This window comes from Uloborus diversus, chromosome 1 (assembly GCF_026930045.1).
Source record: "Uloborus diversus isolate 005 chromosome 1, Udiv.v.3.1, whole genome shotgun sequence".
Classification (NCBI taxonomy): Eukaryota; Metazoa; Arthropoda; class Arachnida; order Araneae; family Uloboridae; genus Uloborus; species Uloborus diversus.
The window spans coordinates 180156517-180177264 of record NC_072731.1 but is presented as its reverse complement, the minus strand read 5'-3'; the positions used below and the strand labels follow the sequence as shown (position 1 = coordinate 180177264).

The window sequence follows — 20748 nt, the reverse complement described above, 5'->3', positions numbered from 1 at the left end:
TATATATATATATATATATATATATATATATATATATATATATATATATATTTATTTATTTATTTATATATTAGTATTAAAAAAAATAAGAGGGAGGTGACTCTTACATACTTTGGAATGGGGTGCCCCAATTCCGATACTTGTGTCAAACAAAACAAAAGCAAAGATTTTTTTTTTCTTAATATTCTGGAAAATTCAACTTTTTTTTTCTTTTCCCTCCATTTAATTTAAAGTGAAATTTTCTAGCAGCGTCTTGTCAGAACTAGTCTATCCAAATCAAGGTTAAATCACATATCTGATGAGTGTGTGCCGTTCATTTCAGTATGACTGCTAAAGTTAGAGGCTAACACACATCTACAAAAGCTGGTATCCCTGAAAGCTAATAGATACTTTCATTTCCGCCTGTAAACTGGATGTTTGACTTTCAATCTCATTGGTGGTTAGACTATAAAGACTATTTTTACCCAACTTGGTTTGCACTAAAAGTATGAAATAAAATAAAAAAAAGACTTCTTGAATTATAACCAGCAAAAAAATGAAATTGCTTTTCATATCGTTATATTTATATGTTGCTTTTTATGTATTTACATTTATGCTAATTCTAAAGCAGTTAATAAAATTTGAATAAAAAAAATTAGGGAAGAAATATAGGCGGTAGAAAGTTATTCGCTCAAATGCATACCATCTGTTCTCCATTCAAGTCTTTATTTTTAATTTTATTAGCTGCTTTAGAATTTACATAAATATCTATTTAAGAGAGCAACAGCAATTTTCGAGTATTATAAACAGAAGTCTTTTTTATTTTCTACTTTTTAATGCGAACCAAGCTAACAGAAATAATCTCTGTTACTTATAAATAATCTCTATTATTTTTGTTACTGGGCTCCTTTAGTAGCCTAAGCGGGGATAGTACAATAGACCTGTGGTCTCGGTGCTCGCGCTGGTTTCAAGCGCCCCCCTTTTCACTTCATACTTCATACTTCAACAGAAATAATCTAGATTCATTTCGTTTTTAAACATTTTATTCATGTAATGCTACGCAGTTTTTCTTTTAAATTAAAATAAAATTACCTTCAGAAGGGTCCGATGGGTCTAATGCTGCTTTGCAGACTGTACTTTTCAGACGAACGTTTTCTTCAGACGACGTTAACTTTCTTTTTAGAGTAATCCTTTTCGTCATTTTAATTTTTTGTTTGGGTTTAAAAAAGCTTGTTATCGGTTTTGCTCGCTTCATTATGCAACAACTTTCACTTAGAATGTACTATTTTAAACAGACTGTACGTTTCCAAAGGAGTACGTAGTAAATACTGGCTGAAAAATCAATGTGATTGCAATGGATACTCTGGTTAGCAAAGGTCGTTTTCTATGACACACACGAGACCAGACCAACAAAAACCTCTATCGTCTCAAATTCCGGTTATGCTATCACTTTCGGTTTCGAAGCCCAATGATCTTTAAAGAAGCAAACGAAAACATTTTCTTCAACTCAGAAACAGAGGAATTGTCTTCAAGAGCTGAGGAGGCAGTGGAAAAAAGGGAGAAATGAATTCGTTCCACGAATAAGCTTTCCAGGAAGATTAACCAAAGGACAGTCGTTTCGCGCACTTTCTTGGAAGAAGAGTAAATGGGTGATATTCACAGGTTTGACATGTAAGATGAACATTTCAAGTTCATGGTTAAAGGTCATTCAAGTTAAAAGCCATTTCGCTCTGTTATCTGGATTAGTACAGTTCTTTGGTTGCTCTCTTTCTTAAAATTGTGATTCCTTAGAAAACCGAAACGATAGGAGTGAAAAGAAAGTATGTTTTTTTCAAGTGATGAAAAAAGGAAAACCGTAGAATACTGGCCAAGTTAGATTTGCAACAATTGCTAACCTCAAGAGGATAAATAATGAATCAAAAAAAAAAAAAAAAAAAAACAGGGACCAAAAAGCAATAAGACTTTCTTGAAAAAGATATGCTTAAAGTTTCTTTTACTGTCAAAATGATTCCTTAAACTCGCAATAAAGCACTTAATAATGTAATAATAAAATAAATACCTAACAAAACTAATAAAGAGGAATTTTAATCAAGAGCCCATATTGTCTTTAGTATCGATTTCAAATTTTCACCAACATATTTCAAACTTCTATAAAAAGTTTCTTAAAGCCCCCGTATCTCAAAATCTCTTTATCTCGATTTTTTTCATTCATGTGAAATTCGATACATATAGATTCGACTGTATGCAATATTCCCACTGTGCGGCTCATAAAATTAAACATATTTAACAATTTGCAGAATCTATGACAAAGAAAGGCTGCATATACGTGGATTTAATAAATCAATCTCATTTCTAAAGCGAAGTGTCAAATTTCACTCAATTATCAAAAAATTGTCGCAGCAGAGGGAGGCGTCTTTATGCTTGAGGGTCACACATGGAGCAGATTTTCAATGGCATTGGGAGGGGGGGGGAGTGAAGTGAATTTTTGACCTTTGTTACTCAGAAAAAAGTCGTTTTGATTTTTTTTTCTTTTTCTTCTTTTTTTTCTCTCTTCTTTTTCCCTTTTTTTTTGGAGACTAACGTTTCGGGGGGGGGTTGTCCCCAAACCCCCCCCCTTAGCTACGCCCCTGCAATTACGTAAGTTACTTGTTATGACTGCAGAAAAGGACATACTAGCCAAGCAGTGTTATCATTACGGAAATACTCAATCAAATTCCGGGCATTTAAAAATACTTAATTGGACAGTTACAATCACAATTTTCCCCCTAAATAAGGTTTACTGTATCAATTTGTTCACCATTAAATCGCAGAAGTGTTCCTATCTGTTAAATTTTGTTTAAATAAAACATATTTAGTTGTTAAGAATAATTTCCTCATATTTAAGTGATATCCCAATCGTTAGGTAAAATTTAATATCTATAAGAGCTATGGGGCCGCTACATCTCCTAATGCCAGGGCCGATTTTTTCAACCAATCCGCCACTGCAAAGAGCTTCATCCACGCATCACCGAATCGTTTATAGATATTTGTGACTATGACATAGATCCTGTTGCTAACTGGATCTCCCGTTTTACCTTTGTTTACAAGTCCCTTCTCTGCTATCACGTCGAATCCGTTTGAAGGTCAGAGTAAAAGCAGAGAAGCCCGTCTTTCAACTTGCCTTCCGCTCTCATCTCGGTTTTATTTATCTCTACTCCTGCGAATTATTATAATCAGCCCTATACAGTAAGCAGTGTGGCGTGATGCAGATTTTTTTTCTTTTTAACGTTATTTCTTTTTTTTTCTCTCCCTTTATTTTAATTATTGGTTCTGTTTTTGTATTCTGCGTTGTTTATCTACTTACTTCCCTCGTCGTGTTTAAAATTATCAGAGCACCTGCATATACCAGAGTCCCCCCCCCAAAATACGTTTTGAAGGATCCTTTTACCCCCCCCCCCCCCCCGAAACATAAGGATGCAAAATAAATTATTTTAGTAAAAGTAGTAAAACTTCGATGCAGCGAAATAAAGTGTCTAATTCTCCAATACTCCCCTTTTGTACTTCCCAACCTCGCAAGATTGGTATCATTTACAAATTTGCATAGAATATTACGCCGCCTGCCTTGTCTAGTGGTCAGAGCTGACTGCGACAGGAAGGTCGCAGGGCTTGGGCATGGACGTTATCTCTCCAATCCTTGTCCTTTTATTTATGTGTGAATGTGCTGCTATTCTGTGAATAGTTGCCTACCTTATAAACGGGTCCTTATGGCATGTGTGTACCTGTAAAAGTCAGACTTCACACCAAATTACGGCACAGTTGGAAAAGTGAAACAGTGCACCCCAAATTGCCAGCCTAGCAGGCATACGACGACAACAACATAGAATATTACAATGTACATAGGAAAAACCCTATCAACGACTTCAAAAATAGCTTCCAAAAAGAAAGTTCAAAATCATTGAATGATGCAATAAAATGTGTACAATGATACCACTTTTTTAATTAATTAATTTTTATTCTCTTATTTCTTCATTTCTTTATTTATTTTAATTTTTTTTTTAATTTATTTATTTGTTTCATTTTTTTATATATTTATTTATTTATTTATTTGTAAAGTATGAAGTGTTAACTCATTACATAACTTTGCCAGGTCAGTCGCCTGGCCTTCTTATCGTATATTTATTGTATTTTATTTTTTAAATCAAATACATTAAAAAATAAAAAGAGGCGCAAAGTAAACCGGCAAGTCTCAAAGTTACCCTGAATGACTTTATCTCTGGCTGCCAGCTGATGTCAGCTATTTAAAAAGTACACTAAAAAACTCTTCAAAAAAAACCATTACAACCCACTTTTATATGCTTACATATTCTTTCTAGTAAGAGTTTTAAATTACTAAGCAATAAAAAACATTATAATAATCGTACGCCAGCAGCCAGCGCGATTAGATATGCAAATCATGTTTATCTATTTATACCAAAATAGCAAACACCTGTTGTAATGTCATGTCCTTGCCTATAATAATGCAATTTATTTACTTTCACTTTTCCTTTAATCGGTTATGTTCCTTTCTTGTTTTTAAATAATGACGTGTAAGGTAAACAATGAGTTATCACTCTCTATAATCTCTGACTGACATATTCCCTATTTTCGTCAACTGTTTTTCTGTTTTAAAATCAGGAGAACCCGGATGGAAGGTCATGGGAGGAGTTCACCCAGGGGGGTTGGGATGACAACACATTCAAAAACTGATTTTTTTCCCCAAAAAATAAAAATGCAAAACGTTTTTTTTTTTTCAATGATTTAAATTATTTTTGAATGCATGGAAGAGTTTTTACGGGGGGAAGGGGGATTGGAAACTCTCCTTCTTAAATTTTAGAAAACTGAAGTTCAAAAAACGGCGATTTTATGTTTTTGATGATGTTTTGGAAAGTCTCCAAAAAATATTCGAAATTTGAAGCCTTTTAAAAATGATATTTTAGATGAGCTTTATCGATGTTTGATAAAGGGGGCGGGGGGCATTCTTCTAGAAATTTTTCGCAATTATATGCGTCATTGATGAGTTTTGAGGAAAAGATAGCAGGCCCCGCGCTAAGCCGTCGTGCAAATGTCTTTTGAGCGCCTTTATGCAGTGGCGTTCGGGGAGAATATAGTTAACACCTAGAGTGAGTACATGAAATACACCGCCAGCTCAGTCATTTCCAGCCGAGGACTGCAGTTTCGTGCTTATTAGCACTCATCAGCCCGGCATAGAAAACTGACTGAGCTGGAGATGGAAAACCTCTTAAGGAAGCCAAGGACTGCCAAACAAACTGGAAGCTAATTGTGCTAATTCCATATTAGCTACCAGTTTGTTTGGCACTCTGAGCTGGAGATGGAAAAACCTATTAAGGAAGCCATGAGTGCCAAACAAACTGGTAGCTAATTGCGCTAATTCTATATTAGCTACCAGTTTGTTTGGCACTCTTGGCTTCCTTAAGAGGTTTTCCATCTCCAGCTCAGTCAGGTTCCTATGCCGGGCTGATGAGTGCTAATAAGAACGAAACTGCAGTCCTCGGCTGGAAATGACTGAGCTGGCGGTGTATTTCATGTATTTCTGCTTTAGCCCTGGCTATTGGGCGGTAATTTACTGAATATACCTAGAGTGAGGTTTTGTAGACAAATATAATGTGGGGAAAAAATACCTCCAGCATTTAATTTATTAGAAAAACAATGTAAATACTGATTAAATATAGTTACAAAATTTTCTGTTCTTCCTGACTCCAAAAATAACAGATTAAAACTTTACTAAAAATAAAAACTAGTACCGAGATGTTTTGTGAGATAACTTATTACAAAATAAATTTAAAGCTTCGGTCGTAAAAATTGTAATTTTTCATAACAAACCTAATTATTCTTTACATTAAAACCAATTTATAATCACATCTTGTTAACCAATATGTATTTTATTATATGTATTAGGAAATTCATGTTCAAGAAACTCGATCCCCCAAACGAAATGCTGAAATGACACCCCTAAACGTACATACATACATACATAGACTCATAAACACATTACCCTCCTTTGCGTCGAGCACGCACAGTCCGGGAAAAAATAGGAAAACAAAAAACTTTTTAAAACTTACGCACTCTTTTGCAAATTAAGGCAATACCAAAGAAAAATTGCACTTGGTTCAGCAAATCGTCTATATTAATCAACAGAGAGGAAGAGCAAGAGAGGGGAAACGATGACGCATAGTCGATCACTTTGCTCACATCGACATTTGGCAATATATACTTTTTTTTTTTCGACCCTTAGTTTTGATCAGCCCTTCGATCCACCGACTGAATCAACTTGAAAATTATATAGATTAAACAATGCATGAAATTCTTTAAAAGAAATGGTGAACATATTTAGAAAATAGGTATGAGCCAGTAAAGTAACACTGTAACCATTCTTACAGTCAGGGGAGGCCACGGGGGAAAGGGGCTTATGGCGCAAGTTGCGCCATCAAAATTTTGGGGGGGGGGGATTTTTTTTCTTTAAGTTTTGAATTTCTTTAGAACATGAAATTTTTTATTTCTGGAAGGAAAAAATATTTAAACTTATTCAACAAGAAATAAATGCATAAGTAATACTTTTTTTCACGTACTTTTTCCAAAATTTAATACCCGTGTCTATTTTCAATAAAAGGAACATCAGAGACGGGATGGAGTTGGTGCCCGTTTCAAAGCTTGATCAGACAGTTTGCTTTTTATTTAATTTATTACAAATCTTCCGGAAGTAGCACAATTCTGCATGATGAATGCGTGTGACAGTGATGAGAGGGAGAGCGATCAAAAATGACTAAAATAAAAAGTTTTCCCCTCTCCTTAACTTATTGTTTGTGATAATTCTGACCACTATGCACTGGTCTTTCATTGATTCATTTGCCCTTGACAGTCGTTAAGAACTAGTTTTGAAGTTTGCGAATAACATATTTTTGATCCCTCTAATCGGCAATGACTATAGTTTTTTCGTAAACTAGTTGATGTTTATGTAGAATTTTTCATTTTACTTTACTATCATCGTCTCTACCATTTTTAAACTGATTGGTTCACTTTATCATTAGATGATTTTTATTTAAACTTTCAGTGATGTTGGTTTCCGCTGATGGAAGCATAGAAGGTATCTGATATGCATAGAAGGATATTTGATTCGTTAAAATTATCGAGTTTTGATTTTCCATGTGTGCTGAATAGCTGAATCCATTTTTAAGGATTTCCGAAGAATATCTGTCACAGGGTATCTGTGTTCTATCCATCGTTTTTGACTATGTAACTTCAATTTTGGAAAACTTTCAGGAGAGCGCCCCTTCACTGTAACGCCCGAATAACGCCATCTTTATCATCAAGAGTCATCTAAAACTGAGTTTCTAGAACTGCATTGAAAAATTTATAAGAGAGAGCCCCTCTCTCCTTAACACAATCAAAGGCAATTCTAGAATAGCGTTTTTTGGAGTATCAATTTCGAAAAACTGCCTGTTGAATGGCACTGGAACTCACCTTCCACTAACATTATCAAGATCTATCAAAACTGCTTTTTTACATAAAGCTACAAGTTCAAAAATTTAAGTGGAGCGCCCCTCTCCCTTCCCCCACTCTTGTCAACGTTATTTAAGATCGTCTTAAATTTCATTTTCAGGGCTTCAATTTCGAGAACATTCCGGAGAGCTTCCGAAGGACTCTTTTCTTTTAACGTCACAAAGGTCGGCTACAATCGTAATTTTAGAGTATCAATTTCAGAAAACTGCCTGTCTCCTACACTGTTAAAAAAAACCTGAAAGTTCAGGTAGTTTTCTGACTGATTTTAACAGAATATTTCCGTAATGCTTCAAAACGTATTTTTCCCTTCCAAAAACAGAAATATCACGAAAGGAAGTAACGAAAACAGAATTTTTCCATTTCTAGGGTTGTCGCTGTGCTGTACTTTGTTAGTATCCTGATTAGCCTTCAAGTTATGATAAACATCGCTTTTTGATAGTGCTTATTAAATCGCACTGTTACATTTTTTAATTAAAAGCTTATTTAGAATAACAACTCAGATGTCGAAGACAAAATAGATAGCTTGCTATTTCATGCCTGGAAAGTAATATACTCGTATGTCGAAATTGTTTTTACGCCTTTGGACTTAGTAAGTTTAGAAAAATGTTTGCGCCATTTTCAGACAGGCAGCTGTGTTTTGATCGCCCTGGTGATTTGATGTGAGTTTTACTGAGTCAGTATTAGAATATTATTGCGGTGTATTATTTTGCTCAATACTTCGAACAATTCTGTTCGTTAGTCATATTGTGTGTTCTAGCGGTGAAAATAGTTTTTAGAATCTCGTGTTATCCATTTAAAATAAAGGGCTATTGGATAACTTGTGTACAGACGCAATGGAGACACTTAAACTTAGCACCGCTGGTCACATGTAAGTATTGTAGAATATCTTTGAACATGTTAATATACAAATGTATTTTTCTTGTTAATATGCATTTTATAGAATTCCGATGGTAGCTGATTTAGAATTTATGGAACTATTATAAAGTTACTGTTTTTGCTCTAACGCGGAAATCACGGGGGGGGGGGGGGGGGGGGGGGTATAACATCATCTGGAGCAAAAAATTCTTCACATGTATGTCAATGATTCTGTTTTTAAACACAGTAAATTGGTATGCGGTACCCTCCATCAGGTATATTATTCCAAGATAAAGTCAACCGGTTTTTTAATGGTATTTTATTTGACTCATTCTGCAAAAAAAATATTCTATTTTTCATGTATGCTTTTCCCATGCCATGCCAGAATATGTACGAGGAGATGTGGAAGAAAATATCGAGCAGTATCAGCATCAAAAATTGGTGTTATATTCAAATCCACTAATTTCCTTGCTGGTACTTTTCGATTATTTTTATTCATCTGAAGGTGCAAATTTCAAGATAGATGCTTGAAAGGTAAGTTATCAAGCAAAAATTTCACTTAAAATATATTTAAGTAATAAAAACAAATTAAAAAAATAATAGTTTTTGAATGGTTAACTATTTTTATAATATATATTATTTTAAACATAGGATAGAAAAACGAGAGTGAAATTTCAGTAAAATATGTAAAAATGAGAAACGAAAAAATAGCGCAACGAAAAATCAAGAACCGAAAGTTCTGTAAAGATACAGAAAATTTAAAAACGGAAAAATAGATGAACGAAAAATTTAAAAACGGAAAAATAGATCAACGGAAAGAAGAGAAATGGAATTTTCGTTAAATCACGGAAAATTTATAAATGGAAGAACAGAACTAAACGGAGAAATGAGAAATTGAACTTCTGTTAATTCACGGAAAATAATTTAACGAAACGTAATATTTACGGCAACTTTGCTGCCGGTACTTTATCCGTTATTTTCAGGAAATTTTTTTAACAGTGTAACCATAGATAGCCTAAAATAGGGTTTTTAAGACTTTTATCGCGAAAATTTTCCGGAGGCGAGCCCCCCGAATCTCTTTTTTTCCCTTGCATTACCACAGATAGTCAAAAAACTGCGTTTAAGAACTACAATTTTAAAAACTTATTGGAAGAGAGCCCCCGAACCCGCCCCCTCCTCCCTAACACAACGGTGGTGGACTATCTACAATTGTGTTTTTTGCAGTTTCAATATTGAAAAATTACCGGAAAGAGGACCATCGAACCTTTTATCCCCCAAACATCACCAGAGATCGTCTAAAACTGGTTTTAAAAACTACAATCTCGAAAATTTTCCGGCGGAGACACCCCCTAGCTAAGTAACTACTGTATTTCCGTTTCAAGGTTCATATTGCATACATCTAGTAATGACTTTATCCGCTTTATCCCTAAACAGGAAGTTGAATCCATTCTCCCTGTAATTATTCATACGTTTGGGGAAAAAAAAAAGGTGCAGCAAAACTCAGAGGTCTCCAAAACTTGTTTACTCAAGGTCCACGTTGTAAATTTTGTTAAGGCGGAACAATGCAATAATATTTAAGTTCAAATGGTATTTTTCAGTGCTACCCCCCCCCCCCCCCTCCCCGTGAATTCGAAGAAAGTACACATTTTAAAAACTTATGTTTAACCCGATTCGAAAGCGAGAAAATTTTTGGGAGGGGAGGAGATTTGCGCCATTGGGCTTGGGAGGGATGGGCACCCCTGCCGGACAGTTAACTTAAAACTATAGCTTGTGGGTAAATCCAGCACTGATTTTAATTAATACAGTGACACAGGGGGGGCCCATCCCGCCCTCCCCCTCCCAAAAAAATTGGAAACCCACAAAATAGAAAAATACCCTTAAAGCACCCCATCTCCCAAAAAAATTTTATGACCCCCTAGGTGGCACCCGAGAGTGATATAACAGTGCCTCTTTTGGACATTTGATGCTTCGTCCAAATTGTTTCCCCAAATTCGGCAACCGTTTTTACTCTAGAAACAACACTAGAATTAGTTTCATTTTGTACCACTGAACTTAAAACTCAAATCATTGTATATTTTAAAATCTTTCATCAAACTGCGCGGTTTGCCTATGTTTTAAGATTCGAACGTCACTAAAGTTCATTTCACTAAAATTCTGGTAATTTTCAAAATTAAGCAATTTTTTTAGCCTTGCAATTGATGCAAAAAAATGGATTTTATTTTAGTTGATGGCATTAATGGGGGAGGGGGGGGGGCTACGAAGCTAAGGACAAATAGAATTTCTCAAGATTGAAAATTTGTAATCTCTACGAGAAAGAGTTCCTTCAAAATAAAAAAAGTTTAAAAAAAAACAAGAGGTGAGAGGGATTTTTTTTTTCTTAAGCCCCGCTTCGCGGGCCCCCCCAATCTCTTACGGGCCCCTACGCAATGCATAGGCTTGACCCCCCCCCCCCTTTCTCGACGGCCCCTGGGGGTGGTTCTATGAAGTCTATTTCTTCCCTAAATGTTTTCACGGTTAGCCTACAATTAATTACTATACCTATTACCAGGGGCGGGACTAGCCAGGTCGGCTAGTCGGAGATCCCCGATTGGGCCAACCGCCGAGTGGGCCACTTTAAAGCAATTTTTTTATTGAACTTAATACATTTAATTCACATCTAACATTTTTTAAAGCGTAATTATAGAAGAAAAAATGAATTTTGTTCACTCTATGGGGAAAAAAGTGTTTGGAAGCAGGTTTATTTTCCTCTCACCCTTAGCAGGGGCCAAAACAAATACCCAAAGTCTACAGGTGCGAATGCTTTCCTCTCTTTGTCAACTTTGTCTCTAGTTTTTTAGAGCTGTGGGGTCCATGGCTCCCACATTGAGGAAACGGGAGGGGGCCAGAGAAACTAGGGTACGACGCGACCTGAAAAAGTGCCGGGGACGAAAAAAGAGTTTTCAAAATTTTATATTAGTACGTCTATTAACAACAATTGGCCTGCACCACTAGACAAAGCGGCTCCGGCCCTGCTATAAATGTGTGGGCCATGCTTTGGGGTGTTGATATATGAGCAGCGGCATGCACAAGGTTGGGGGGGGGGGAGAGAGAAACATCTGTTGGCCCGGTTCCGAGCCTGAAGAGGGCCCGGGATTTTTAAATGGGGGTGAAAATATACAGTAGGGACGTAGTGGTAAACAAAATGGAGGGGTGCCCGTAAAAGTCATTTGTGACGGGCCTCAAAATTTTCTGCACACGCCCCTGGCTTGGTATTCACTGGTTGCGGCAGATTCAACTAAATGCTGTCAGTTGGCATTCGATTTCATTAGTCCAATGTAATTTATCGCTATACGAGTATTTTCAATCTCGGAATCGCATCAGGACAGCAAGTTTGGACTACGATAAACTGAATCTGAAATAGGACAAAATTCAACTTAGAAGGGCGAGTTCCTGAACATAGGCGGATTTAGGCCTGAGTTCCAGAGGAGGCGGGCAAGATTTTTTTTTTTTTTCTTTTTTTTTTTTTTTTTTTTGAGCAACATTAGTTGTAATCAGAGCCAGACTTAGACTTAACGGGGTCCCCAGGGTTGCCAACCTTGGAGAAAACAATTTGAGGAGCATCTGTGTTGATTTTGAGGAGCAATTTAAAATTTTGCTGAGCAGTTCAGAATTTTGTATAAAAATCCATAAAATTAACTAAAACCACTTATCTGATTTTTTTAGAGCTTTAATAATTATTTTAAGCACTAGTAGGAAAATAATTATTTCTAAATTAATAAAACAATTTTATACACAATTTCAATCTTTGAGTATAAGCATCTTTAATTTCCCATATTTACATGTTTGTTATGATGAAATAGCAAAATTTAAGCTGGAAAACTTCGGCAGGGAAATGTGGAGCAAAAGAACCTCTTTGCGGAGCCGCGGAGTTTCATCATTTTTGCGCAGCAACTCCGCAAAATGTGAGCAGTTGGCAACCCTGGGTCCCTATGGTATTTCAGGTGTGAGGTCCCTTTGTAGTCCTAAAGTAACGATAGTATTAAGTCTCTGCTTTGTAGTAAATAATGTGGGAAAGATATTAGCCTTTCGATGGGACACTAATGTTATTTATTGATCTTACCAAAAATGAGTGAGTCTGGATTTACCTGGTTTCTTGGTTTTTTGCATCAAGGCCCAAGAAGGAAATTGTGTATTACGACAGATTTAAGGTGGCTCGGGACACATTTTGAAAAAAATGGTATTAAACAATTTCGAGTTTTGAAATTTTTTTGCAGAGATTCACCATCAGTTTGATTGGCAAAATCATAACATAAATATTAAAAAATATATATATTTAAATTTAGTTATAGCTTTCTAAAAAAATAGAGTTGCTTTAAATTGCTAAAACTCAAAATATTCTTGGTCAATTTTCAATTTTTTTTTTTTTTAAAAACTATGCACAGATATATAAGTTTTAATTTTTATTCGACGATTTAAAAAATATTAATTCAATAAAAATAGAAAATGTTTGAAGAAAAATTTCGAAAAATTCAGAGATACATAAAAAAATCATATTTTTTGAAGCAATGGTTTTTTTTCAAATTCATCGTACAAAAATCAAAGTAAACTGTTTGAAAAAAATATGCTCCAAATTTCATTACTTTATCTTTATCAGTTCTTCACTTATAAGAGTTTGAATACGAAAAATCGAGAAAAAATTGCATCATGGGAGAGAAACGTGTTCTAATTAAGATAGAAACAAGATTCAAACGTCCTTTTAAGCAGAAAAAGAATTAAATATCGAAAAATGGCCAGACAAAGTCCTCGAACCTTAGGCATTCCCTTAAAGTCACTAAAGACAGCTTAGAATTTCACTTATAGAAATTTTCATGGGAGAGCTTCGTAACCCTTTTATTTGCACTAATAGCCAAAAATTGATTTCAGTTTCAGAAAAAAATGCCCAGAGAGAACTAGTGTTTCCTCCAGACCAAAAAAGGGACAGTGCGCTTTCAGATAAAAGGGATAAAAGGGTAGAGAAGTTTTTTTTTTTTTTTTGAATAAAAAAGGTGCTTCTATTACTTTTTGGTATACTAGGTACATACAAAGTTCAAGTGTTTTGATGGTAATTATTTTTAAAATATTAAAAAGCTTTTTTGATATTTAGTTGTAAAGTAATGCAAAAAACATTCAGATATATTCGAATCATATTCTTATGGATAAGTAATTGAAACGAGGAAGGGATGTTTCAAGGACAGGTTTGTGTGAATCTTTACTTTTTGGAAAAAAATTTGCTTTTGTGAATTTGTTTAAACTTTTAAGGGGGTTAAACTTTTAAGGGCAAGGAGGGTTGATTAAGTTAAGGGTCAAAGGTTAGCTTAAAAGAGTTAAGGCACGGCACCCTCCAAAAAAATCTTACGGGATACACTCGGGAAAACTGTCTTTTTTCCTTTTAATATTCCCAAACATATTATGAGATTATGTTTTTAAATTTTCAATGTCGGCGGAGTCGCCGGATTCCCTGTGGTAACTGAATTGTAGTTAAAAATTGGATCAAGTATGCTTCAGTTTTTAACTGCTTCCATATGAGATCACTGAGTTTTCTACTCTCTCAAACATGACCAAAGATATTTTTGCGTTTTTTAATAGTTCAAAGTCGAAACGTTTTTGTAGAGCTCCCCATTCTTCTCTGTTCCATTAATTTTACTAAGAGTAGCCTAAAATTGCATTTCTAAAACTTCCCATTTCGGAGAAATTCTGGGAAGAACTTCCGACATTCTATTGTAAACAAAGATAGACTAAAATGAATTTCAATTTTGAAAATAAAAAGTTAAGAAAACAAAATTGTGGGAAGTCCCCCTTGTTTTCTTCCCTCTCTTTTAACGCTACCAAAAATTGTAAAATTGTGTTTTTTGATATCAACTTTGAAAATATGACTTGGAAGGGAACTAGAACCCTGTGTCCCGATTCTTTTCTTAAGCCTATATAGATCAACAAATTTCAAAAAATTTCCGGAGGGATTTACCTGATTCCTCATCTCTTTCCTCGTGTCCTTCCTATGTTGTTAGTATAGAAGCCTAAAGATGTGCCTTTTCAGGCTTATAACCATAAATATCCTTTCAAGGCACATAAAAAATGTGTCAGTGTCAGCTATATTTTACGTTTCACAATTTTCTATTTTAGAACTTTAAATCTTGATTTAGAAACTTAAAGAAAAATAGGAACTAGTGGTAGTTTAATGTCTTTGCTTGACTAATTTACAGAAGTGGGCCAAAATATTCTTTTGCCGACTGAGCCAAAGTCAGTCAGTCCGCCCCTGCCTATTACTAATTTAAGAGTATTTAAACTATTGTGTTTGCAATGAAAATTGTGATTGCAATGATTGGAAATTGGATTTATTAACAAAAGTTTTATTTGAGTCCTATGATTTTAAAATAGAGGTTGTAAGTAAAGAGCAGCAAATTTTGTCTTCGCCTCCCCTAAGGAAATGACAAGTTCCAGCACTGCCATATATTTTCTTACATTAATACCATTCAAACACTACAGTAGGCGCCGCTTATATGAATCACGTTTGTTCTAACCAGTTTTGATTCCATAAAGCGGCTGATTCAATAAAGTCGGATTTTGTTGTTTTTGACAATTTGATTCATTAAAGCGGTTGATTCAATAAACCACTAATTGAATCAAACGGCAGCCACTGTATATAAAAATTCACATAAATTTTTAACGAAGCACTAAAGCTCCCGTTTAAGTTAAGCACCAGGCATTTCTAATGACAAATTCTCAAAAATTCATTTTAGTAAAAATTTTACTTTCATTTATTTACCAAGATTGTTGCCCAAGTTTTCCGCAGTAGTGACGCGTTTCCTGCCTTCTTGAAGTTAACTCAATAGCCTCTGGACATAAAAGAAGTGTAAGTGGCCAGAAATTAGTAGCCCCCCCCCCCCTTTGACTAAAACCCTGATTTAGTCCGTGGAGTTTGTGACAAAAATACCCAAAACATTTCACTTCCGGATACCAGTCTAAAATTTTGCACAGTGCTTATATATATATATATCTAAGAACAAAAATCCGCCGGGAGGCATTTGATCAGAGGTCATGAACCCCCCTGTGATGACGTCATCAAAATGGCCGTCTGATTAAGGTAAGTACGTTCGTTTAACTGCTTAGAACTCTATTATGGATCTTAATATTGCGATATTAAAGTATATAATTTAAAAGCGCTTTAAAAGAGCTATTTAATAGTGATTGACTTTTTTTCCTATCACAAATAGTTTAAGAGTTATTACAGTTAACGTCATCAAAATGGCCGTCTGGAAAGGTAAGTACGTACGTTTAACTGCTTAGAACTACATTACAGATCTTTATATTGTGACATGAATGTGTATCATCTGAAAGAGCTATTTAACAGAGATTGATTTTTCCTCCTGAGACAAGTAGTTTTAGAGTTATTAAAATTTCTGTCATCAAAATGGCTGTCGTGAAAAAGGAGAAAAGTTTCGTTTAACTACTCATAACGTCATTAGAAATCATTCTTCCGTAAAAAAAATAGGTGCACTAAATAAAGGCTCTAAAATAAACTAAAAAATTAGGAATTTGTTCTCCCCCCCCCCTTAGTAAACAGTTTAAAAAATTTCACTGCAATAACGTAACTACATGGGGGGTTGGACATTCACATTGAACTGTTCCAGCTGTTCCGCCGCATCTAACCCGCTTTGAAACTTTTAATTAAAAATTCCTTACCGGATTAAATACACATATGTATTGTAACATATTAATTCAATTCTTCTGCAAGTGCAAACGTCTGCTGTCTGCGGCAAGAATCAGAACGAGTACTCTATTTTTTTCCCGCCAACAAACTGTAACTTTGGATTGCAGTCTGCCTAGCTAGTTTCTTTCCAGCTCTACTGTTCTCAGAAATAATTAATTCCATAGTGATATGTTTATCAGATATAATTTTCAATAACTGAATATTTGACTGGTTAATGCTGTAGCAAATAATATCAAATAAAGGTGGGTCATATAATTCTATTACGGTTTGAAATCGATAACTTCAGTTATTGGTTCCATCTAACATTAAAATTATCATATTAGCTTGTATTCATTCCTTTACGTCCTTTTCAATAAACAAAACGTATTTAAAACTCGCAATATTTTTTAGAATAAATTTTTCTCCTTCAATTGGTTCATGTGACCTCAAAATACTAACATAGTTTGCAATCATTCCTTTCATGTGCTTTTGAAAAAGTAAAATATTTAATGAATTGAGTGTTTGTAATCTAGATCCTACCTACGCCCTGCTAAAATCTATTCAGTGGGCCATGCTTCTATATAGACGAAACATTTATAGTCTGGGTTAAGCGAAGATCAGAAGAATCGACTCAGTTTAAGTACTGGAAGATCACCATGGAGCTAGAATCTATACTTTTAAATCTGGTGCGCACTATTCGTCAAGGAAATTTCTCACTCTTCACTTACTGTAACTCTTGAGAACATATGTCCATGGATGTTTGCTCTTGATCATACAAATCATGCCCGATGACCTTCAGTATTTCTGTTCAATTTGAGGCAATCTCCAGAGATCCATCCAGCTATTTTTCAGGAGTTTCATAGGGGAAATATATCTGGCTCCAAAACTGAGAGGAAATTTTTCAGGATGACACACGACCATTTGCATGAGCAAAGCAAAAAATTAATTTAAAATTCATCAACTAATATATCACATTTAAGTTATGAGGCGTCATTAATACAATGGATGGTTGCTGGACCGGAAGTTGTGCGCATGATTGGGGAGTTTGAAGAAAATCAGAGCCTGAAGTCTGACGTAACTACTGAAAAGTTAGATACCAGATACATGAAGATACTAGAAGCTTTTGTATTCGGTATGAAACTCATGTTTCCAGCCCAGTTGAAACGTTTGAAGAATCCGGGAATCCTTTCGAAGATGACGATTTAACTACAGTAAACAGCAACAAAATTATTCTCTCGGAAAAAAGTGCCATTTTTGTGATTTAGTGCAAACTAATTCAATACATTTGTAGAAGATCGCTTAGTGTTAAGAAAATTATCCATACATGACGTAATTAAAAGAAACAATCTCCTCTTGATGAACAGAAAAATATTTCTGTTCAGTCCAAAGACAAGTAAAACATTGTTGCTTTGAGGAGGGGCAGCACTCTTTTTGCTAAGCGATATGTTGCCTTCCAAGCAATTCAAATGGATGTAAAATAGCTTTTTTCTCATGAAAACAGCTCGTGTCCACCTTCTATATCCAACCTTGGCAAATTTAGGAAAACAAGAAAATACTCCGACGTAGTTTCTTGTATAACGAATAAATACCTTTGTGCTGAAGATTCAAAAAATCAGTAATCCAACGTCAGAAAGCACAAATATTGCAAAATATTGCAGACACGTGTTTCGGTGGTACAAGGAACACCTTTTTCAATGCTAAGAAATGTGAGCTTCTGGATGAAAAGTCATCCGAGAAAAGCAACACGGTGGAACAGGAGATAGTATAAATATCAAAAACTAGAAATTAAACAAAACAAAAAAGATAAAATGACACCTGGAGGCAAAATTTATTATATAATTCCACCAGGAAAAAAAAACCGTTAAGTAATAAATTTTTCAAGAAAACCCATAAACAGTGCAAAAAGTCCAAAAATGAAACCACTCAGAATAAATTAGCAATCAATTTACCAGCAGGAAAAACTATGTATGAAAGCAATGTATCAAATGGAGAAATGCATTTAAGAACAAAGTGAAGGATAAACATATTGGAATTAGTTAATCACAAAACGAAATAAGAAAGCAAAAAATGAAAAATATAAAAGTAAGAAATGCATTCAATGCAATTAGCATTCCTTCGTTAGGAAGGAATGCTAATTGCATTGAATGCTAGGTCGTCGCATTAGTTATTCCTTCTATTGCTAATTGCGCTAGATTTTATGCTTTACCTAAGGTACATAAAGCTGGCATTCCTTTCAGGCCGATTGTTTCCAATATTGGTACGGCTTCTTATAAACTTGCAAAATATTTAGTCTCTGTGTTTTCTCCTCTAATGAGTTATAATGTATTCACTGTAAAAAACTCTATCGATTTTGTCAAAAAAATTCAGAATTGCGTTCCAAATAATTCTTTTATGGCTTCTTTTGATGTGAACTCATTATTTACGAACGTTCCGGTCGAGGGTTCATTGTTATGCCTTCAGAGTAGACTGTCTGAATTTCATTTTACTTCTAAGGAAATTGAGGATTTAGTTTTCCTTACTCATACTTGTCTAAAGCAATGTTCCTTTGTTTTTAATGCTAAATTTTATACAATGTCGGATGGTTTGGCAATGGGAAACCCACTTAGCCCCATCCTTAGTGATATTTACATGCATTACTTTGAGCTCAAGTTGTTTCAGAAACTACAGTTTCAATTCTATGTTCGCTATGTTGATGAATGTTTTGTTCTTATGAATCACGATCAACTAAGCATTGATGATGCTTTATCTATTTTAAATTCCATTGATCCTCATATTCAATTCTCTTGTGAAAAAGAACAGAATAATTGCCTTCCATTTCTGGATGTTCTCGTTTCTCGAACTGAGTCCGGTTTTGAAACTACAGTTTATCGCAAACCTTTTGCTGTTTCATTACCCCCACATAGATTATCGTCTCACCCTCCTAATCAAAAATATTCAGCTTTCAACACATTTGTTTATCGTGCAATGAATATTTGTTCTTCACCTGAGCTTCTTAATGCGGAACTCAACTATTTAAGAGCTGTGGCTGTTGATAGAGGTTATCCGCCCACCTTAGTTGATTCCATTTATAAAAAACTTTGCAAAAAATCTCAAAATATTGCTCTTAATAGAACTTTTAACACTAAAAATTTAGTTGTTCTGCCTTTCTTCCCTGGTATTAGTTTTCTGGTTGCTAAGATTCTGAAGCGATTCCAATTCCAAGTGGTATTTTCTCCTATTAATAAACTTTCTCTTCTCTTAAAGATCCTATTCATCCTCTTAATTGTTGTGGGATCTATAAAATTGTTTGCAATTGCGGACTCGGATACATCGGACAGACCCGCCGTTCTTTGAAATTTCGGTTAAAAGAACATCAAAACTATGTGAGGAAACAACAGCTGAATAAATCCAGTATTGCCCAACACTGTTGGGAATCAAATCATTCTTTTGATTTTAACTCTTATCAAATTATCCAAAAATGCCCCAATTCGTTGGATCTTGATTTTTGGGAATCTTTCCACATTCTGAGGAACCGTTCTAATTTAGTCAATGATCTTACTGCAATTCCCTATTTTTCTTCTGTGTGGACTCCTTTGTTAAAATTGGTTTAGTTTTTATATTATTTTTATGTAAACGTCGTACATTTCTTACTTTTATTTTTTTCATTTTTTGCTTTCTTATTTCGTTTTGTGATTAACTAATTCCAATATGTTTATCCTTCACTTTGTTCTTAAATGCATTTCTCCATTTGATACATTGCTTTCATACATAGTTTTTCCTGCTGGTAAATTGATTGCTAATTTATTCTGAGTGGTTTCATTTTTGGACTTTTTGCACTGTTTATGGGTTTTCTTGGAAAATTTATTACTTAACGGTTTTTTTTCCTGGTGGAATTATATAATAAATTTTGCCTCCAGGTGTCATTTTATCTTTTTTGTTTTGTTTAATTTCTAGTTTTTGATATTTATACTATCTCCTGTTCCACCGTGTTGCTTTTCTCGGATGACTTTTCATCCAGAAGCTCACATTTCTTTGCATTGAAAAAGGTGTTCCTTGTAACACCGAAACACGTGTCTGCAATATTTTGCAATATTTGTGCTTTCTGACGTTGGATTACTGATTTTTTGTAGTTTCTTGTATCGTCCAATCAACTGGACTGGTTTTGACGGCTATTCCGGAACCAAATTATTCATTGATGGGGCTGCACTGATTCACATGCTTGTTCCTAAGTCTACTCGAACTTTCCAACAATACTGCGATAAGATTGTGAAGCCGTACATATTAATGAGACTAAAAAGCGTTCACAGGTAGATTTAGTTTTTGACCAGTATTCAAAAGGAAGTTTGAAAAGCAACATGAGACAATTGAGAGGATCTGGACCAAAAATAAGTATTAAATCCAATGTTTTGATACCAAAGTCATTTACTAAATTTCTTGCGAAAGATAAAAATAAAGAGGAGCTTTTCGAATTTTTTACAGAAAATCTCGTGAAGATGGATCTACCAGATGGGAAGCAGGTTGTATGCTCCTACAAAGACACTGTAATTGCTTCAGTCAAGAACAATTTTGAAACCATGTCTCCCGTATCCCACGAAGAAGCCGATGCGAGGCTATTCCTTTATTTGCAGCATGCAATAGAATACTCGAGTCATGCAAAGATCACCGTGAAAACTGTTGACAGTGATGATGTAGTG

General features: G+C 34.8%; 1 protein-coding gene across 1 annotated transcript in view; it reads right to left on the bottom strand.

The window, feature by feature from the left end:
* Positions 1–20748, bottom strand: part of LOC129233764 (ras-related protein Rab-24-like) — an 88415-nt gene that overhangs the window by 60569 nt on the left and 7098 nt on the right. The window lies entirely within an intron of this gene.